Here is a 17,380-nt window from a genome sequence, read left to right as displayed (position 1 = left end):
CTACATTATCTTTGCTAAGACAATGTCTTACGTATTACTTTAACTTCTTTCTTTGCTCTATCTAGCTTTTACCGTAGAAAGACTTCTCAAATGAGTAAAGAAATAAAAGTTTGGGTAGGGAGAGAGATTGAGGATGATATTGGGGAGAGGTGTGTGTAGAATCTGGATTAAGTTTGGAATTTACGGAGTAAAATGGGTTCACTGGATTGAATGTGAATTTCCAGGTCTCTTTGAAAGAAATAATTCTGATATCATGTGTGTGTTCTCAGGCGTGTCTGACTCTTTGCGACCCCAAAGACTGTAACCTTCCAGACTCCTCTGTCCATGGAATTTTCTAGGCAAAAATACTGGAGCAGGGTTGCCATTTCCTCCTCCAGGGACTCAGGGATCAAACCCACATCTCTTGTGTCTCCTGCAGTGGTAGGCGGATTCTTTACCACTGTGCCAATTATATTTAAATATATTAATTGGTTACTTGTCTGGTTCAATTTAAGGTCAGGCGATGCCAGCTAGGAAACTTGGCTTTCCCGGTTTCTTTCAGGTAAGTAAACTTAAGCCTGGGTCTGTAGAGGCCATAGGAAAAGACTGTTAGGAGAAGGCATTAGAGGTCACGGTAATTCTGGCAATAATGTTTTGTTTTTTTGAGAATACTAGAATGGTTTAGGGACTAGGGACTGTGGTGGGGAACCTGAGGTGGAAGAAGAGCATCTTCTAGGTGTGCTCACGGCCTTGTTGACTGAGAATGTTTCATTGGGAGGGTGGGGTCTCAGAGCGCCTATAAAGACAGAGCAAAGCTTGCCAGCTGACATTGAGAAATTGCTGTCAAGGCTCTGGAGGGCTTGGTTGGCTTCCTGTGGTGTCTTTGGTGTCCTAGGGTGAAAAGAAAAGGGAGAGACTGCTGTTAACATTTGTAGAATTTAATTTTAATGAGAGCTTTTAAAATGTTAAAAGTAAGACTCATCTAGTGGATAAATTAAAGTAAAAGCTTATTTATTTTATACAGAATAGTTTTGTTCTCCATACCTTTTTGTATGTAAACATAATAGTTTACTTAAATGAGCTTGTGCTATACATATTGTTCTTTGCAATCCTGCCAGGCTTCCCTGTCCATGGGATTCTCCAGGCAAGAATACTGGAGTGGGTTGCCATGCCCTCCTCCAGGGGATCTTCCCGACCCAGGGATCGAACCCACATCTCATGTCTCCTTCATTGGCAGGCAGGCTCTACTTCTGGAGCCACCTGGGAAGCCCGTTTTGCTCTGTGCCTTTAACCAATCTTATTACAGTGTGTTATATATCAATGGAAATCCATAAAACTTATGTGAATAGTTTTGGACTTCCCTTGTGGTCCGGTGGATGAGAATCCTCCTTGCAAGGCAGAGGACTCAGTCTGACCCCTGCTTGGGGAACTAAGACCCCACATGTTGCAGAGCAACTAAACCCATGCTGCAACTACTGAAGCCCACCTGCCCTGGAGCCCGTGTGCCACAACTAGAGAGTCCATTTGCCAAATGAAAGTTCCCACATGATGCGATGAAGATCCTGTGTGCTGCAACTAAGACCTGAGGCAGCCAAATAAATAAACATTAAAAAAAGACCTAGGTGTCTGCCTTTTAGTGGCTGCTTTACTTCAAACTAAGCCATTTTCCCTCTCTGTTTCAGTCTTGCCTGTGAGTAAAATTAGGCTGAAGATGGGGTCCAGGAACCTCTTGGAAGGCAGCCCTGGGTTGTTGGGGAAAACGGTAAGGGAGAGGGCCAGACCTTCAGCCAGCTCCCCTGGACCCTGGAGAAGTCTGGCTCTTACATGAGACTCAGGAAGAAATGAATGATGGGCTGGGGGAGAGGGCAGGGGGTGAGGACAGCTCAGGTAATATCTGCTCTGCTCTCAGAGGGATTCAGGAGAGCAAGTGGGGATATTGATGGTGCACTCTCATTGTCAATATTTTGTTACTGACTTTTGCACTCACATTCTTGGCCTCCTTCTTGGAGCCACCTCCCAGAAGCCTGGCGTTGGTCCCTCTGGCCTCTGGCAACCCCTGTAGGAAGGAAACTGGTAACTTCCAGGCACTGGAAAGGGAAGGCACCAAGAGACTTGGTTCCTGATCACTGTGCTTCTGGGTTAGTGCAGCTCTATTGCTCTTCCTTTGTACTCAAGGATCTAGGGTACTTCAAGAGAGAAGTATTTTATATGTATCTTATTTATTTAAGCCATACCGTGTGGCTTGTAGGATCTTAGTTCCCCTATCTGCGATTGAACCCAGGCCCTTGGCAGTGAAGGTGCAGAGTCCTAGCCCCTGGACTGCCAGGAAATTCTCTATTTTAGTTTTTAAATTGTATAGTTCGTTTACAATGTTGTGTTAATTTCCAGCCTACAGCTAAGTGATACAGCTTTATACATACACACACACAAATATATTCTTTTTCGTATTCTTTTCCATTATGATGTATTACAGGATATTGAATCTAACAGGTTCCTGTGCTATACTGTAGGACATTTTTGTGTGTCTATTTTATATATAATGGTTTATATCTTCTAATCCCCAACTCCTAATTTATCCCTCCCCCACCCCCTTTTCCCTTTGGTAACCGTAGGTTTGCTTTCTATGTCTGTGAGCCTGTTTCTGTTTTGTGAATAAGTCCACTCGTGTCATTGGCTTCCACATAGAAGTGATATCATATGGCATTTGTCTTTCTCTTTATGGCTTACTTCACTTAGTAAATGACAATCTGTAGGTCCATCCATGTTGCTGCCAATGGCATTGTTTCATCTTTTTAATGGCCGAGTAATATTCCTTTGTATATACATACCACATCTTCTTTATCCATTCATCTGTGGAAGGGCATTTAGGTTGCTTCCCATGTCCTGGCTATTGTAAATAGCACATGTATCTTTTTAAATTCTAGTTTTGTCCAGATATATGCCCAGGAGTGGGATTGCTAGATCATATGGCAACTCTATTTTTAGTTTTTTGAGGAACCTCCATACTGTTTTCCACTGTGGCTGTACCAATTAATATTCCCACCAACAGTGTAGGAGGGTTCCATTTTCTTCACATCCAAGAGAGGAGTATTTTAAATGGATAAGGGATTGAAGTTTAAAATCTGACTTAGAGAAAAGCTTACCTAGAAGTAGGTGGAGAAAGAATGATTTCTGGATGGAAAAGTAGGGGTTAATCAAGACTTTATATTCTCCCCCTATTAAGATTCCGTCCTACATACATTAAAATCCTGAAGACTTAAGGAATGAGAGCAAGGAGTAGATTATTCTGTTAACCAGTCAGGAACTTCACCTGACCTCCATGTTTTATTGTATTTGAATCCATAGTCCCAGTTCAACTGTTAGGAGTTGGTATTTACCTTTGTTCCTCTGGAACAAATCCATTCCTCTTTTTGTCTCTATTCAAGTCTGTCTTATCACCTGATGCTCTCTTATGCCCGTCTTGTAAGACCTAAAATATTTTTTTATGACAACCAAGGTGATGTTTTTTAGGTATTCTGGAGCTGCAATTGGGTCCAGATGATGCTTCCTCTGTACAGGAGTTGTTCATATTTCCTGCCAGACTGAATTATACCTTCACATGGTTCCCTACTGTATTTGAATACGGTAGCTGAAGCTCCAGTACTTTGGCCACCTGATGCAAAGAGCCAACTCATTGGAAAAGACCCTGATACTAGGAAAGATTGAAGGCAAAAGAAGATGATTGGGAGAAGATGAAGACAGAGGATGAGATGGTTAGATAGCATCACCAACTCAACGGACATAAATTTGAGCAAACCCTGGGAAACAGTGAAGGACAGGGAAGCCTGGCGTGCCACAGTCCATGGGGTTGTAAAGAGTTGGACTCCACTTCGCAACTAAACAACTATCATTGTACAATCACACTTTAAGCTTGTTGTTTGAAATGTGTTATGTATTGAATTCTGTCCCCGTAAAATTCTTTGAAGCCGTAACCCTTAATAACTCAGAAAGTCTGTATTTGAGGATAGGGCCTTTTAAAGAGATGATTAAGTTAAAATGAGACCCTTATGGTGGGCTCTATTCCAATCTGACTGGAGTTCTTATAAGGAGAAGAGATATGGGCACACAAAGAGACACCAGGCATGCCCATGCACAGAGGAATGACCAGTGAGGAAACAGCAAGGAGATGGCCATCTGTAAGCCAAGGAGAGCGTCCTTGGAAGAAACCAAAGTTGCTGACACTTTGATCTTGAGCTTTCCAGTCTTCAGAGTTGTGAGGAAATAAGTTGTTGTTTTAAGCCTGACAGTCTGTGGTATTTTGTTATGGGCAAGCGTAGCAAACTAAAAATCTTTCTCCCTCACTAGATGCTGAACGGATAACTCAATAGTCACTCAGCTACGTGGCTGCTGACACACGGTAGACGCGTGGTAAGTGTCTGATAAGCAGATGGACACGTTGTCTGGAGAGGGCCCTTAGAGTAGCCTCTGGTTCAATCTAGCTCTCCTGATCCCAGACTCATGCCCTTTCTGCTAAACAGATGGAGAGTGTTACATCATTTCTCCAAGTGCTTGTTTCCAAGTGTTTTCACATGCTGTTTTGAGTGGTGTTAATTTCAACAGCCATGGCCCCTGCCATCTAAACTTTTCTAATATTTTACTCTCGTCTGACCTCTACTTCTGGTTCCAGAGACAACCCGCAGAATATTAGAGTCAGAGGTAATCTTGGAGATCATGAGTGGAACCCTTTCACTGAGGAGTTTTCTTTTTCATTTTTAACGTTTTCATTTTAACTATATTAGAGAAAATTTGTAAAGTCCAAATAAAAATCTTTACTCTTGCCAACTGTTGGAATTTTAGTGTGCGTATGACTTTTTAAATATAGTGATAGCCACACTATGTGAACATTTTCCTTTTTATTCACTTCATAAGCTTATTCCTGTGTTGTCTTACAACATTGATAACAGACTTTTTAAAATAAAATTTTTTTTTCGTTTGGCTTCACTGGTTGGTCTTCGTTTCAGCACGGTGGGATCTTTGATCTTCGTTGCGGCTCGTGGGATCTTTTTTCAGTTACAAACTCTTAGTTGCAGCATGTGGAATCTAGTTCTCTGACCAGGGATGGAATCCCGGCCCTCTGCATTGGGATTGTGGAGTGTTAGCCACTGGACCACCGGGGAAGTCCCCAAAACAGACATTTTAAATGACTTCATAACACTCGCAAGTATACGCACTTCAGATTACCTAAGTGCTCTCTCACTGCTGAATATTTAGATTGTTTTATTTTTAGATATTGATAAATTTCTTTGTAACTGTTTTCCACATGTTGGATTTCTGTGTTAGGGAACACAAGTGGAATTACTGGGTCCAAAGTTAAGAACAGTTTTATTTTTCTAGATATCTTTACCAAGTTGCTTTAAAAAAAGTTATATTAACTAAACTACTGTCTCTTTTATTTTCAGGTGAGGAAACTGAGACCCTGAGAGAGCAAATGAAATGCCCGAGGTCATAAAGGTAATGGTGACTCATCTGGTGCTAAAACCTAGATCCAAGGCTCTTAGTCTGTTGTTCTTTCTGCAGCCTGTATGACCCTAATTTCATGGTGTAACTGAAAATGACGCTGTTACTACAGTATCGTGTCCCCCAAAGTTCAGACATTTTTGGACCACCTTAATTTTTGCTATAGCTTAGACCACCTCTACTATTATTTATTTCATATTAATACATTTTTCTTTAAATAAATTTAATTTACATAACATCTTCATTCTATGCAATATTTTCTGTGAGATTCTGGGTTTGATACATGCTTAGAGATACATTAAAAATAAACGTATGACTATTAAAGTAGAAGCTTACTTATGTTTTACCTAAAATAAATTTTGGAAAATATTGATATGGTGGAATAAGCATGGACCACAAGGAATCCAGACATTCCTGAGGTCAACTGCTTACTCTGTCAGTTAGCTATATGGTCTTGGAGAAGTCACTTAGCTTCTTTGATCATCGATTCTATGGTTTGTAGAGTGTCTATCAGTATCCACCTTGCAGTGATGTTAGGAATAAAGAAGCTACTGTGGGCCCAGTGCTCAAGTAGATGTTCAGTACACTGTGGTTATTATAGTGGGTATTATTGCAGACTTCCAGTTATTTCCCAAAAGGAGTGTCTATAGTGGCTTATTGTTCTGCTAACTTGTATGTGTAAAGCAGTTGCTTCCCCATGTTAGGTTTTGCAGTAGATCTGTTATTATTTTTACCTCTCATATCCTCTACTTATGAGCATTGTGATTTTGGACAAGTTTGCTTAACTTTTCTGTGATCTGTTTACATAATTTATAAAACCAAGCTAAAAAAGTACATTGGTGTGTGTACGAACACATCTGTCCACCAGAGGGCCTAGACCTAAGAGCCCTAGTGCGTGCATGCTCAGTCATGTCTTGACTCTTTGCAATCTCATGGACTGTAGCCTGCCAGGCTCCTCTGTCCAGGAGATTTCCCAGGCAAGAATACTGGAGTGGGTTGCCATTTCCTTCTTCAGAAGATCTTTGTGACCAAGTGATCGAACCCATGTCTCCTGCACTGGCAGATTCTTTACTATCTGAACCACCAGGGAAGTCAATAGCCCTGGTCAGTTCAATCAGTTCAGTCGCTCAGTCGTGTCTGACTCTTTGTGACCCCATGAATTGCAGCAGGCCAGGCCTCCCTGTCCATTACCAACTCCCGGAGTTCACCCAAACTCACTTGCATCGAGTTGGTGATGCCATCCAGCCATCTCATCCTCTGTCGTCCCCTTTTCCTCCTGCCCCCAATCCCTCCCACCATCAGAGTCTTTTCCAATGAGTCAACTCTTCGCATGAGGTGGCCAAAGTACTGGAGTTTCAGCTTTAGCATCAGTCCTTCCAAAGAGCACCCAGTACTGATCTCCTTCAGAATGGACTGGTTGGATCTCCTTGCAGTCCAAGGGACTCTCAAGAGTCTTCTCCAACACCACAGTTCAAAAGCATCAATTCTTCGGCACTTAGCTTTCTTCACAGTCCAACTCTCACATCCATACGTGACCACTGGAAAAACCATAGCCTTGACTAGGCGGGCCTTTGTTGGCAAAGTAATGTCTCTGCTTTTGAATATGCTATCTAGGTTGGTCATAACTTTCCTTCCAAAGAGTAAGCGTCTTTTAATTTCATGGCTGCAATCACCATCTGCAGTGATTTTGGAGCCTAAATAAATAAATAAATAAATAAAGTCTGACACTGTGTCCACGTGGTTAGCCCTGGTAGCCATGGGCAATACCTAGTACCCAAGATTTGTGATTATCATTCTCCCATGAAAGGAGCCAGAGCTCTGTGGAGAAACGGGTGACTCCAGGGCTGCAGAAGGGAAGTACAAGATGACCTTGGAACATCTTGAGGTGTTATCAAAAGGTGTGGGGTCCAGCTGCTTGCTGCTCAAAAGGCCAATAAACAGGCCAGGTTGGTGGAAACGAAAAATTGCTTTATTTCAGATGCTGGCAACTGAGGGGAAGGGTGGCAGACATCTGTCCAAAGGCTGACTCCCCACTGCCTGTCCTGGGAACCAGTGGGACAAGAGGTTTTATAGACAGAAGGTGGGGGGTACTACATGTAGAAAGAGCACAGTCGTCTCTGACAGTCATCTTCAAACTGGTCATCAGTAGTCTAGCCAGCATCATCTTGGTTGTTTTATGTACAGTTAATCTTCAGTTCCAGGGTTGGTTTGTTCCCATTTCTTTGAGGCCAGTTCTTAGAATCATGGCAGCTCATGTCACAGTCTGGTCATCATGTAATTAACTTCTCCACCTGCTGTTTTGCTGTCTATAAGACAGCTCACAGGATATGGCTCAGAATATTATCTATAGCCGTTAAGAAAGAACTAAAGGTCCTTGACTCTGCTTAATGACTACATTATTATTATTTAGTCTCCTTTGACTGTTTTCCTTTGTTTCCACATTTCTCACTTCTCTAATTAAGCCTATTCTTTGACTAAAGTTTTCCACAGACAAAAGACAGGCAGAGGACACGGTGCGGGGTGGGGGGCAAGGACCATAGAGTCCTGATCCATTTCAGTGTGAGAAAGTCAGGACTGCTAAAGAAATGATATGTCCCGAAAGACCCTGAATCCATCTGGATGGGGCTCAGTGGCCAGCTCTGGGACAATAGGAGCAACGTTGTATATAAGGATGGTAATGGGTTATAATCCACAAATACCCCTGAGTCTTTACTTATATAAGTACGTAATTTAATAACTAAATAAATGGGAGAGAAGCAATAGCTCTCTCTCTCTCTCTCTTTTGTATTCAATTCATGGTTTTAAAGCAACGATTTTTGAAAAGCCCATAACGTAAGGGGCTGCCTACTACATCCCTGACTACACATCACTTCCTCCAGGATGTAGAGACACTGGATAAATAGATGCTGTGAAGGGATATTTGGTGCAGGAACAGCTCTTCCTCATAGGGGAATGTTAATTGATAAACATAGAAGGAATGTTGGAAACAGAAAATCACTGATTTGCTAAAACCAGAGTAATACCTGTTGTAGGCAAGAATCACCCACTCCAGTGTTCTTGCCTGGAGGGTCCCAGGGACAGAGGAGCCTGGTAGGCTGCCGTCTATGGGGTCACACAGAGTCGAACCCGACTGAAGCGACTGAGCAGCAGTAGCAGGCAAGAATCACCCATGGATTTTAAAAATTAATGGGCATAAGTATGACAAGAAGAAACATGTTATTTGGACAGTCTCAAACTATCTCTCCACAGGATACTTATTAACCATAATGAGAAATAGTGCCTTTATGGACACCACCTCAACCAGGCTCAGACTCAGCGTCCCCACCAGGAGAGGCATTGTTACCCTGGGCCTTCTGACGTGCTGCACCGAGAAGGCAAGCATCCTTTCTGTGGTGTCAGTGCCCATATCTGAACGTAGTCACGACGAAACGTCACATAAGCCCATATGGAGGCACATTCTACAAAACAGTACTCTTCCAAAGTGTCAAGGTCTTGAAAGATAAGGGAGCCTGAGAAAGTGCCTTAGACAGGAGGAGACCAGGAAGGATGATAACTTTCTTCACTGTGGGATCCTGGGTTGGATTCTGAGCAGGAAAGGGACATCAGTGGTTGATTAGCAAATTCTGAAAATGTGTCCGTTAGCTGATAGTATCGTGTAACTGCTAATTTTCCAGTTTCCATAACTGTATTACGGTTATGTGTGGCGTTATTTGAAAACAACTGCGTGGAGTTTGAATCTATTGGAACTTTGATCATTTTTACAACATTTTTTTTTTTTAAGTTTGAAAAGTGAAAAGATAATAAAAAAGTACACTAGATTTCTGTGAGGACACAATGAGTTAATATATGTAAAGTGCTTAGGAGAAGCCCGCCACAAAGATTAACATATGGAAGCTACTATTATATGTAACATTATAATTAATAAGTAATCTTACAAAGAATTATTATTGTAAGTAATAATAACTGTCATCACGTCTCAGCTATTTCTTTTTTCCCCTCTTCCCTGGGAAAAGCATATTAAGCATGTATGTGGTTATTTTGGGGCTTCCCTGGCGGCGCAGCTGTAAAGAGTCTGCCAGCAGTGCAGGAGCTGCAGGTGACAAGGGTTTGATCCTGGGTCGGGATGATCCCCTGGAGGAATGCATGGCTACCCACTCTAGTATTCTTGCCTGGAGAACTCCATGGACAGAGGAGCCTGGTGGGCTACAGTCCATAGTGTCACAAAGAGTCGGTCATGACTGAAAGGACTTAACACACACGCATGCACGTGGTTACTTTAAGAGATAAAGCAAGATAAGATTTTATTTGGGGTGTTTCTGAGCAGGAATATTGTGTACTGTTATTTCTTCTTGCCAGACTTGGTCCAGCATTGCAAACTACCCTTGTCTGAGAAACCGTTGAGCCCTGCCGCCAACCCCAGTTTCCTGTGGTTTATAATTGCGCCACCTGGCGGCTCAGTGTTGTTGTTCAGTCGATCAGTCATATCCGACTCCTTGAGACCCCATGGACTGCAGCTCGCCAGGTTTCCCTATCCTTCGCCATCTGGAGTTTGCTCAAACTCATGTTCATTGAGTCGGTGATGCCATCCAACCATCTCATCCTCTGTCGTCCCCTTCTCCTGCCTTCAATCTTTTCTAGCATCAGTGTCTTTTCCAATGAACTGGCTCTTCTCCTCAGATTGCCGAAGTGTTGGAGCTTCAGCTTCAGCATCAGCCCTTCCAGTGAATACTCAGGGTTGATTTCCTTTAGGATTGACTGGTTTGGACTGCAAGGACTCGGGGTGGCTCAGTGAGCTTTCCCAGACTCGTTGTTCTTGTGCCTTAGTGGCTACTTTACTCAAGTCGCAAAGTCATAGAGGATGGAGTGACTAACACTTTTCTCAGTTTTACTGAACCCTTAGTAAGTTCACATTATTGAGTGTTTACTTCTCACAACAGTTGTATAAGCCAAGTGGTATTTTATTCATTTTAAGATGCTAAAACCGAGGCTTAAAAATGTTAAGCATCCAGACTTCCCTGGTGGTCCACTGGTTAAGAATCTGCCTGCCAATGCAGGGGATACTGGTTTGATCCCTGGTCAGGGAAGACCATGCCACAGAGCAGCTAAGCCCGTGAGCCACAATTGCTGAGCCCACACGCCCTAGAGCCCTGCTCTGCAACAAGAGAAGCCACCATGAAGAGAAGCCCATGCACCGCAACTTGAGAGTAGCCCCCACTCCTGGCAATAAGAGAAAGCCCACGAACAGCAACAAAGACCCAGTGCAGTCAAAAATAAATAATAAATAATTTAAAAACGTTAAGCATTTTGTCTAGGGTTGCAAGGTAGGTGATGGAGCAGGGTAAGTGATGGAGCCAGGAATTGGATCGCGGTGCCCCTGAATTCAAGCCTGAGTCTGAAGGTCCAGGTGAGTCTAAACATGTCGCCATGTTTGAGAATTATTGGTAGAGAGCAGTGGCTCCAGTGGGGACTGGATCCCCCTCCAGGGAACATTTGGCTGTGTCTGGAGATATTTTTGGCTGTATTAACTGGGGGGTGGGCAGGGAGAGGCTGCTAACTGGCTTCTAGAAGGGTAGAGGCCACTCGGATGTTGCTAAACATGTTACTGAACAGTGCACCCCGCCACCTGACAACTGAGAATTATTAAGCTCTAATGTCAGCAGAGCTGCTATGAAACCAGGGTGTCCAGTCTCCTGAAAGTGAAGGTGTTAGTCGCTCAATAGTGTTTGACTCTTGCGACCCCACGGACTGTAGCCCACCAGGATTCTCTGTCCATGGGATTTCCCGGGCAAGAATACAGGAGTGGGTTACTATTGTGTTCTCCAGGGGATCTTCCTGACCGAGGGATTGAACCCAGGTGTCCCGCACTGGAAGCAGATTCTTTACTGTCTGAGCCACCAAAGTCTTGTAAAGAGAGGCCAGTCTCCTAAGAGCAAAATTTTGAACTTAGAAACCTGAGGATTTCTTCTTCCACTTAGATATGTTTACCTAGCACCTTGCCGGGTCACAGGAGGGACATGCAAACAAGACACCAGGATGTGCCAGTGGCGAGGTTACAGCGCAGAAGGGCAGTGGTTGGGGTAGGAGACGCACCAACACTCAAGGTGGAATGTGGATCGTGCAGAGACAGTGCAGTCGGGGCCAAGCTTGTGCAGGGGAGGGAGGAGGCTCATGTCTGCCTCTGGGTCACATCAGGGCAGCGGTGGGAGCAGAACCGAGCTGGTGGGAAGACACAAGAGCAGCTGGAGAGCAGCCGAGGTTCCGAGATTCTGGCTGAGAGGAACACAGGCCCTTGTTAGTGCGGGGTGCGGGGGGATGGCTGGGAAAGGCGGCTGTGACTGGAGCTTGGAATCCAGGCTGAGGTTTCCAGCCTGGGGGCCCGTCACAGCGGTGGAAAAGACTTCCCTCCCAGAATGCTAGTATAGGGCTCCCCTGCCGGGCCATGGGGCCCAGCGGCTTCCAGGGAACTCTATAAGGGAGAAGATGCTGGAAATGGGTGCAGGAGGGTAGACTCCTGATTTTAGGACCCACTCGATGCTGAGTGTGTAACAAAGCTACTTCATCTCAAAGTAGCGCCTGGGGAGATGGTCACTTAGAGTGGGAACGTAGGTGGGGAGAGGGCCCCGTCTGCACAGTTGCTCTGCTAAGGGCTGGGCCACTCCGGCTGTAGGGAACAGTGGGGTGGATTCGGAGCTCCTAACCCAGGATCTGCTTCCTAAAGGTAAGCTGTTCAAACAGGGCTTGGTGTGGTCACAGCTTCAAACACGGGCACTACCTGGTGATGTGATTTTCCGGTTTATCACCTTACCATGAAATAGCATTAAGAATTGTTGGGGCACGTCTAGTGTATTAGGAAAAATATAATCGAGGATGACTGACTAGACGCACACTTGCCTTCAACACCCTCTCTGCATGGCCTCCAGGCCCGGTCCCCTGGACACTCAATACCCCCAAACAGGGATTCGGGGAGAGGTAAGGTCCTCTCCTGCCAGCTACCCTTGCAGACACTCCATACACCCGGGCTCCTTTAACTTCACGACACTCTTAGGATTTACGTTCAGTTCATTCATTTTTGTAAATAAAGAAACAGGCGCCCAGACAGGCTAACTCACCGCTAACCCCCGTAGCCTGCAGGGGCTACATTTTACCACGTGTGCGGTCATGCTCTTTCCTGCTTCGCCACGTTTCTCCCCTCTTTCTATCTTACATAGAAAGTGGACTTTTTTTTTACCTGTGTGTGAGCTGCTGGAGACCACGGACATCAGCATTAGTGGCAGCAACAGGAGGGGGGAAGAGATTAGAACCTTCATTTCACCTGTCAGTGCTGCTGCGTGTCGACTCTTCAGCAGCTCCCAGTGAGAGGGTGCCCACTTCTCCTGGCAGCTCAGGCCATGCGTGCTACGTGGCTTGGGTGGTGGGGTGGATCTGCACTTTACTCCCAGGCCAGCATTCTCATTAGAGGGCGGGAAGGGCCGAGTGGCGCTGGCCTTGTTAGGTAACAGGCGGACCATGTTTTATGGGAATATGGGAGGCAAAACCAGCCAAACGAAAGAAGCCTTGTTAGGAACATGAGAGGGTGTCTGGTATCCTGGCTGCTGTACTCGTCCCCTTCCTCCCTCCCGCCTCCCCACCCCGTAATGTGCTATGATTTCTTCTTTTGGCTTGTTTGAATTTCCTTATACGTTTGAGTGATGTTTTCTAGCTCAGTGTCTGGCAGGAAAAGTGAGGGCTAAGGGTTGGCAAAGAGGGTGACATGGCCTGTCTCCCTCCGTCCTCCCTGCTCCCAGCCTCGGCACAGTTTCAGACATCATGGTGTCCCTACTGTGGACAGCGTCCTCCAAGTCTGTGGCCGCATAAGGAGGGAGGCAGAGAGGATGGAGGAGAGGCTCTTCTCTCCTGCCCAGAACCCTGGCCTGGGGCACTGGGTCTAAACAGTCCTCCTTGTTGGTCAGGCAGGTGGCTGTGGCCTCTTGGTTCCCGCCTAAAGCAGAGGGACCTGGGTTGGTGGGAGACCCTCAAGGCTGGTCCAAGGGGGTTTGAGAAGCAAGAGCCACAGCAGGGACTGTGTTTGCCCAGGCTTCTGCGGCTCTTGATGTGAGATCTTGTTTGGAATCAGTCCAAGATGAAAGAAGGAAGTGATACTGGGGCTGGGACCTGGGACCCTTTGCTGCAGTGCTTGCACCTGGACACACCGCTTTCTGAGCAACAAAATACAAAGAAACTGAAGTGAAAAGTGAAAATGTTAGTCGCTCAGTCATGTTTGACTCTTTGAGACCCCATGGACTGTAGCCTACCAGGCTCCTCTGTCTATGGAATTCTCCAGGCAAGAATACTGGAGTGGGCTGCCATGCCCTCCTCCAGGGGATCTTCCTGACCCAGGGAAGGGACCCAGGTCTCCTGCGTTGCAGGCGGCTTCTTTACCGTCTGAGCCGCCAGGGAAGCTCACAAAGAAACTATATGGGATGAAAAACTGCGTGCATGTGCAGTTGGGGCAAATTCTGGACAAAAGATATGAAGAGACCAAAAAACCCAACTGCTGTTTTTGAAGACCCTGGAGCTTAAACTGGGCCCCCTGCACACAATACCGCCTAAAAGGTGGGCAAACCACTTCAGCCATCCCTCAGGCTGGACCCCTGGACACACCTCTAACCTCACCTCATATAAGGAACCAGCTCACCCACCTCAGGCAGTGAGCAAGCAAGGGAACCTGTCGTTTGTTCTTGCTCCCTGCTGCTATAGCAGGGGTCCCGATAAAACCTCGCCTGAGTTTCTTGTCTGGCCTCTGCTCAATTTCCTTTGATTAAGGAGGCCAAGAACCCTGCTCGGTAACAATACTACTTGGAACAAACACCAAGGGTGCAGACATGAGCACTTGCTAACCCTGACTACCGAGGCCTCGATGGGAAGCTAAATAAAGCACCCCTCAGGCTCCACGTGTGTGCGTGACCTTCCATCAGAAAAGTGTTTTACTGGTAATGGACTGCACCCTCAGATGCTTTCTAACATAGCAGGCCTAGATAAAGGCTTACAAAAATATCATTCAACTCAAGAAACATTTGCAGAGTAGCCGCAAAGTGCCAGGCCCTACATAAGTTCAGGAACATAAAAATGAACAATTAATGGCCCTGCCACAGAAATCCCTACCCAGTTAGCTCCATGCTCCTCCGCCCTGCCCTCCATCAACACAAATCCTACCCCACCCTCCAGACCCAGCCCAAGTTCCACTGAATCCAGAGTCCCTTAAGCTACTCAGTTCACAGTGAATTGGTACCACTGCTGAAGTCTGATTGCATGCTCTTTTATGGTGCGTGTCGTCTTCCTGATTAGACTTGAGCTTCCTGAGGACAGAGACCATTGTTAGAATTTCCCAGGGGGGAGACACATCAATGGTTTACATCAGACCAAACTCAGACCAAGTCTTCGACTCAAGCCTTCAACTTGAGCACGATCTCCGCTGTGTGGCACAGTGCCTGCCACCTACAGATGCTTTATAAACTTTGTAGCGAAGTCTACAGTCAACTCTCCAACATGTTCATAGGCGGAAATAATCTGAAATTGAGAGGGTAAGGATGATTAAACAAAAACCATGCCTGGCCTCTTCCCTCGTCTTGCCTGGAACAGTCACACCACCTTTACTTACTCCTGCCTGGAGGAACAGGGAGGACTTCCTTGTTAACCTTCCCCTCAGCTCCACACATGTCACCCAGCCCTTAAAGCCTGGCCTCTCCTCTGTCCTCGAGCCCATTTCCTAAAGTCTCTGGAATGAGTCATGTTTATTAAGTGCAGATGTTTGGGGCAAGAAGAGCCAGCCCTGGCAGCTCCTTTCTTGGTGAGAGGTGATATGAAGTGCATTTACAGGTTTTGGCCGCAAGGTGGCAGCACTGTCAAAGTGCTGCTTTTTCCCCTGATTCTAGCCAGAATCCATCAAGTCCAAGTCTGAGATGAAGTTAGGGTTAGGAAAAGGGCACAAGTGAAGTGAACTAGGTAAGCTTTTTTTTTTTTTTTTTCCTGTGAGAAATGATAGAGTTGAAGTGAATCTCAAACCCACTGCATTTGAGAAGTGGCAGACACTTTAGAGAAGTGACTCAAATTTTAATGTGCTAACAAATCTCCTAAGTAGCTTTTTCAAATACAAATCTGATTTCTTCTGGTGGGCCCTGAGATTCTGCATTTTTAATATGCTTTTGAATAATGCTGTTGCTGCTGATTAGTGGACCACACTCTGAATGCCAAAGCACTGATGCTTTCAGATTGTGGTGCTGGAGAAGACTCTTTAGAGCCCCTTAGCAAGGAGATCAAACCAATCAATCCTAAGGGAAATCAACCCTGAATACTCATTGGAAGGACTGATGCTGAAGCTGAAGCTCCAATAGTTTGGCCTCTGATGCAAACAGCTGACTCACTGGAAAAGACCCTGATGCTGGGAAAGATCGAAGGCAAAAGCAGAAGAGGGTGGCAAAGAATGAGATAATTGGAAAACATCACCGATTCAGTGAACTTGGGCGAGCTCTGGGAGATGGTGAGGGACAGGGAGGCCAAGCGTGCTGCAGTCCATGGGGTTGCAGAGATGGACACAACTTAGTGACTGAACAACAACGGAATGGCAAAGCCCTAGAGGTCATTTAGGTTAGTTCTCCCTTCCCTGATTTATGGATGAAGAGAGATTGATGTCTGAAGAGAAAAGACTTCTCGCCTGACGCAGCGGTGACTTCAGCACTTGGCTTTCTACATCTCAACCCAAGCTTCTCACTCTTAGTCCACTTCTTGCTCCACAATATTGTCTGGCCCCATTTACTATAGTTGCATCTCTGTAGCCTAGAACTCCCATTTTTATCACCATCTGATTTAGTGTTAGATGGAGGCATCACTTTCGTTACTCCCTTATTCAAACCCTTCAGTGGTTCTCCAGTAACTACCAGATCAAGCTCAAATGTCTGTCTCATTTTCATGGCTGTATAACATGTGGTCCTGTTACCAAAAGATGGGGTCTGGCTGCTTGCTGCTTGAAAGCCAATAAATAGGCCAGGTTGGTGGAAAGGAAAGTTCCAAATGTGTGCAACTAGGGTAGGGGGCAGACATCTGTCTAAAGGCCGACTCCCTCCCTGACAAATGGGGGGCAAGAGATTTTATGGGGCTGCATGCAGAAACAGCACAGTCAGCTCTGGCAGTCATCTTGAAATTGGTCATCGGTGGTCTGACCAGCATCATCTTGGTTGTTCTAGGGACAGTTCATCTATAGTTCCAGGGTCAGTTTGTTTCCATTTCTTTGAGGCCAGTTCTCGCAATTGTGGCAGCTTATGTTGTGGGTACAGTCTGGTCATCACACAATTAACTTCTCCACCTGCCTATCAGACAGGTGTCTATAAGACAGCTCACAGGATATGGCTCAGAATATTGTCTATAGCTCTTGAAAAGGAATAAAGGTCCTTGACTCTGCTTAATGAGTACATTGTTATTATTTGGTCTCCTTTGACTGTTTTCCTTTTTGTCTGCACTTTCTCATTTCTCTGATTAAACTTATTCATTGGCTAAAGTTTTTCCACAGACAAAAGGCAGGCAGAGGACATTGTGGTGGCAAGAACTGTAGAGTTTTCCTCTGTTTCAGTCCCACTCTTGCAAACTTACTTAAATTCCTTGTTTCTTAACCCTGTCTTTGCTCTGTAGTTACCCCTGTTCCTTCCTGTTTCCTAAATATACTGTGTTCCGTCCTCTCTCAGTGGTAGTGGTATCGCTATGGGCTTGGAGTTAGATCTGCACCCGTGCATGCTAAGCTGCTTCAGTCGTGTTCGACTCTGTGCAACGGCCTGGACTGCAGCCTGCCAGGCTCCTCTGTCCATGGGATTTCCCAGGCAAGAATACTGGAGTGGGTTGCTGTGCCCTCTCAGAGGGGATCTTCCCGACCTAGGGG

At 45.5% G+C, this 17,380-nt stretch overlaps 1 long non-coding RNA gene across 2 annotated transcripts in view; it reads left to right on the top strand.

Moving 5' to 3' along the window:
- The window catches only part of LOC133230660 (uncharacterized), a 31,049-nt gene extending 14,141 nt beyond the window's left edge, over positions 1–16,908 (top strand). The window contains exons 2-3 of one of the 2 annotated variants that reach the window (XR_009730937.1): positions 495–541; positions 5,418–16,908. This is a non-coding gene — a long non-coding RNA (uncharacterized LOC133230660). Of the gene's footprint in view, positions 1–494; positions 542–3,489; positions 4,989–5,417 lie in introns of those variants that run through there. The other variant, XR_009730938.1, reaches the window with a different exon arrangement.
- Positions 16,909–17,380: the final 472 nt, after the last annotated feature.

Source organism: Bos javanicus, chromosome 18 (assembly GCF_032452875.1).
Source record: "Bos javanicus breed banteng chromosome 18, ARS-OSU_banteng_1.0, whole genome shotgun sequence".
NCBI classification, from domain to species: domain Eukaryota; kingdom Metazoa; phylum Chordata; class Mammalia; order Artiodactyla; family Bovidae; genus Bos; species Bos javanicus.
This window is presented reverse-complemented; position numbering and strand designations above follow the sequence as displayed.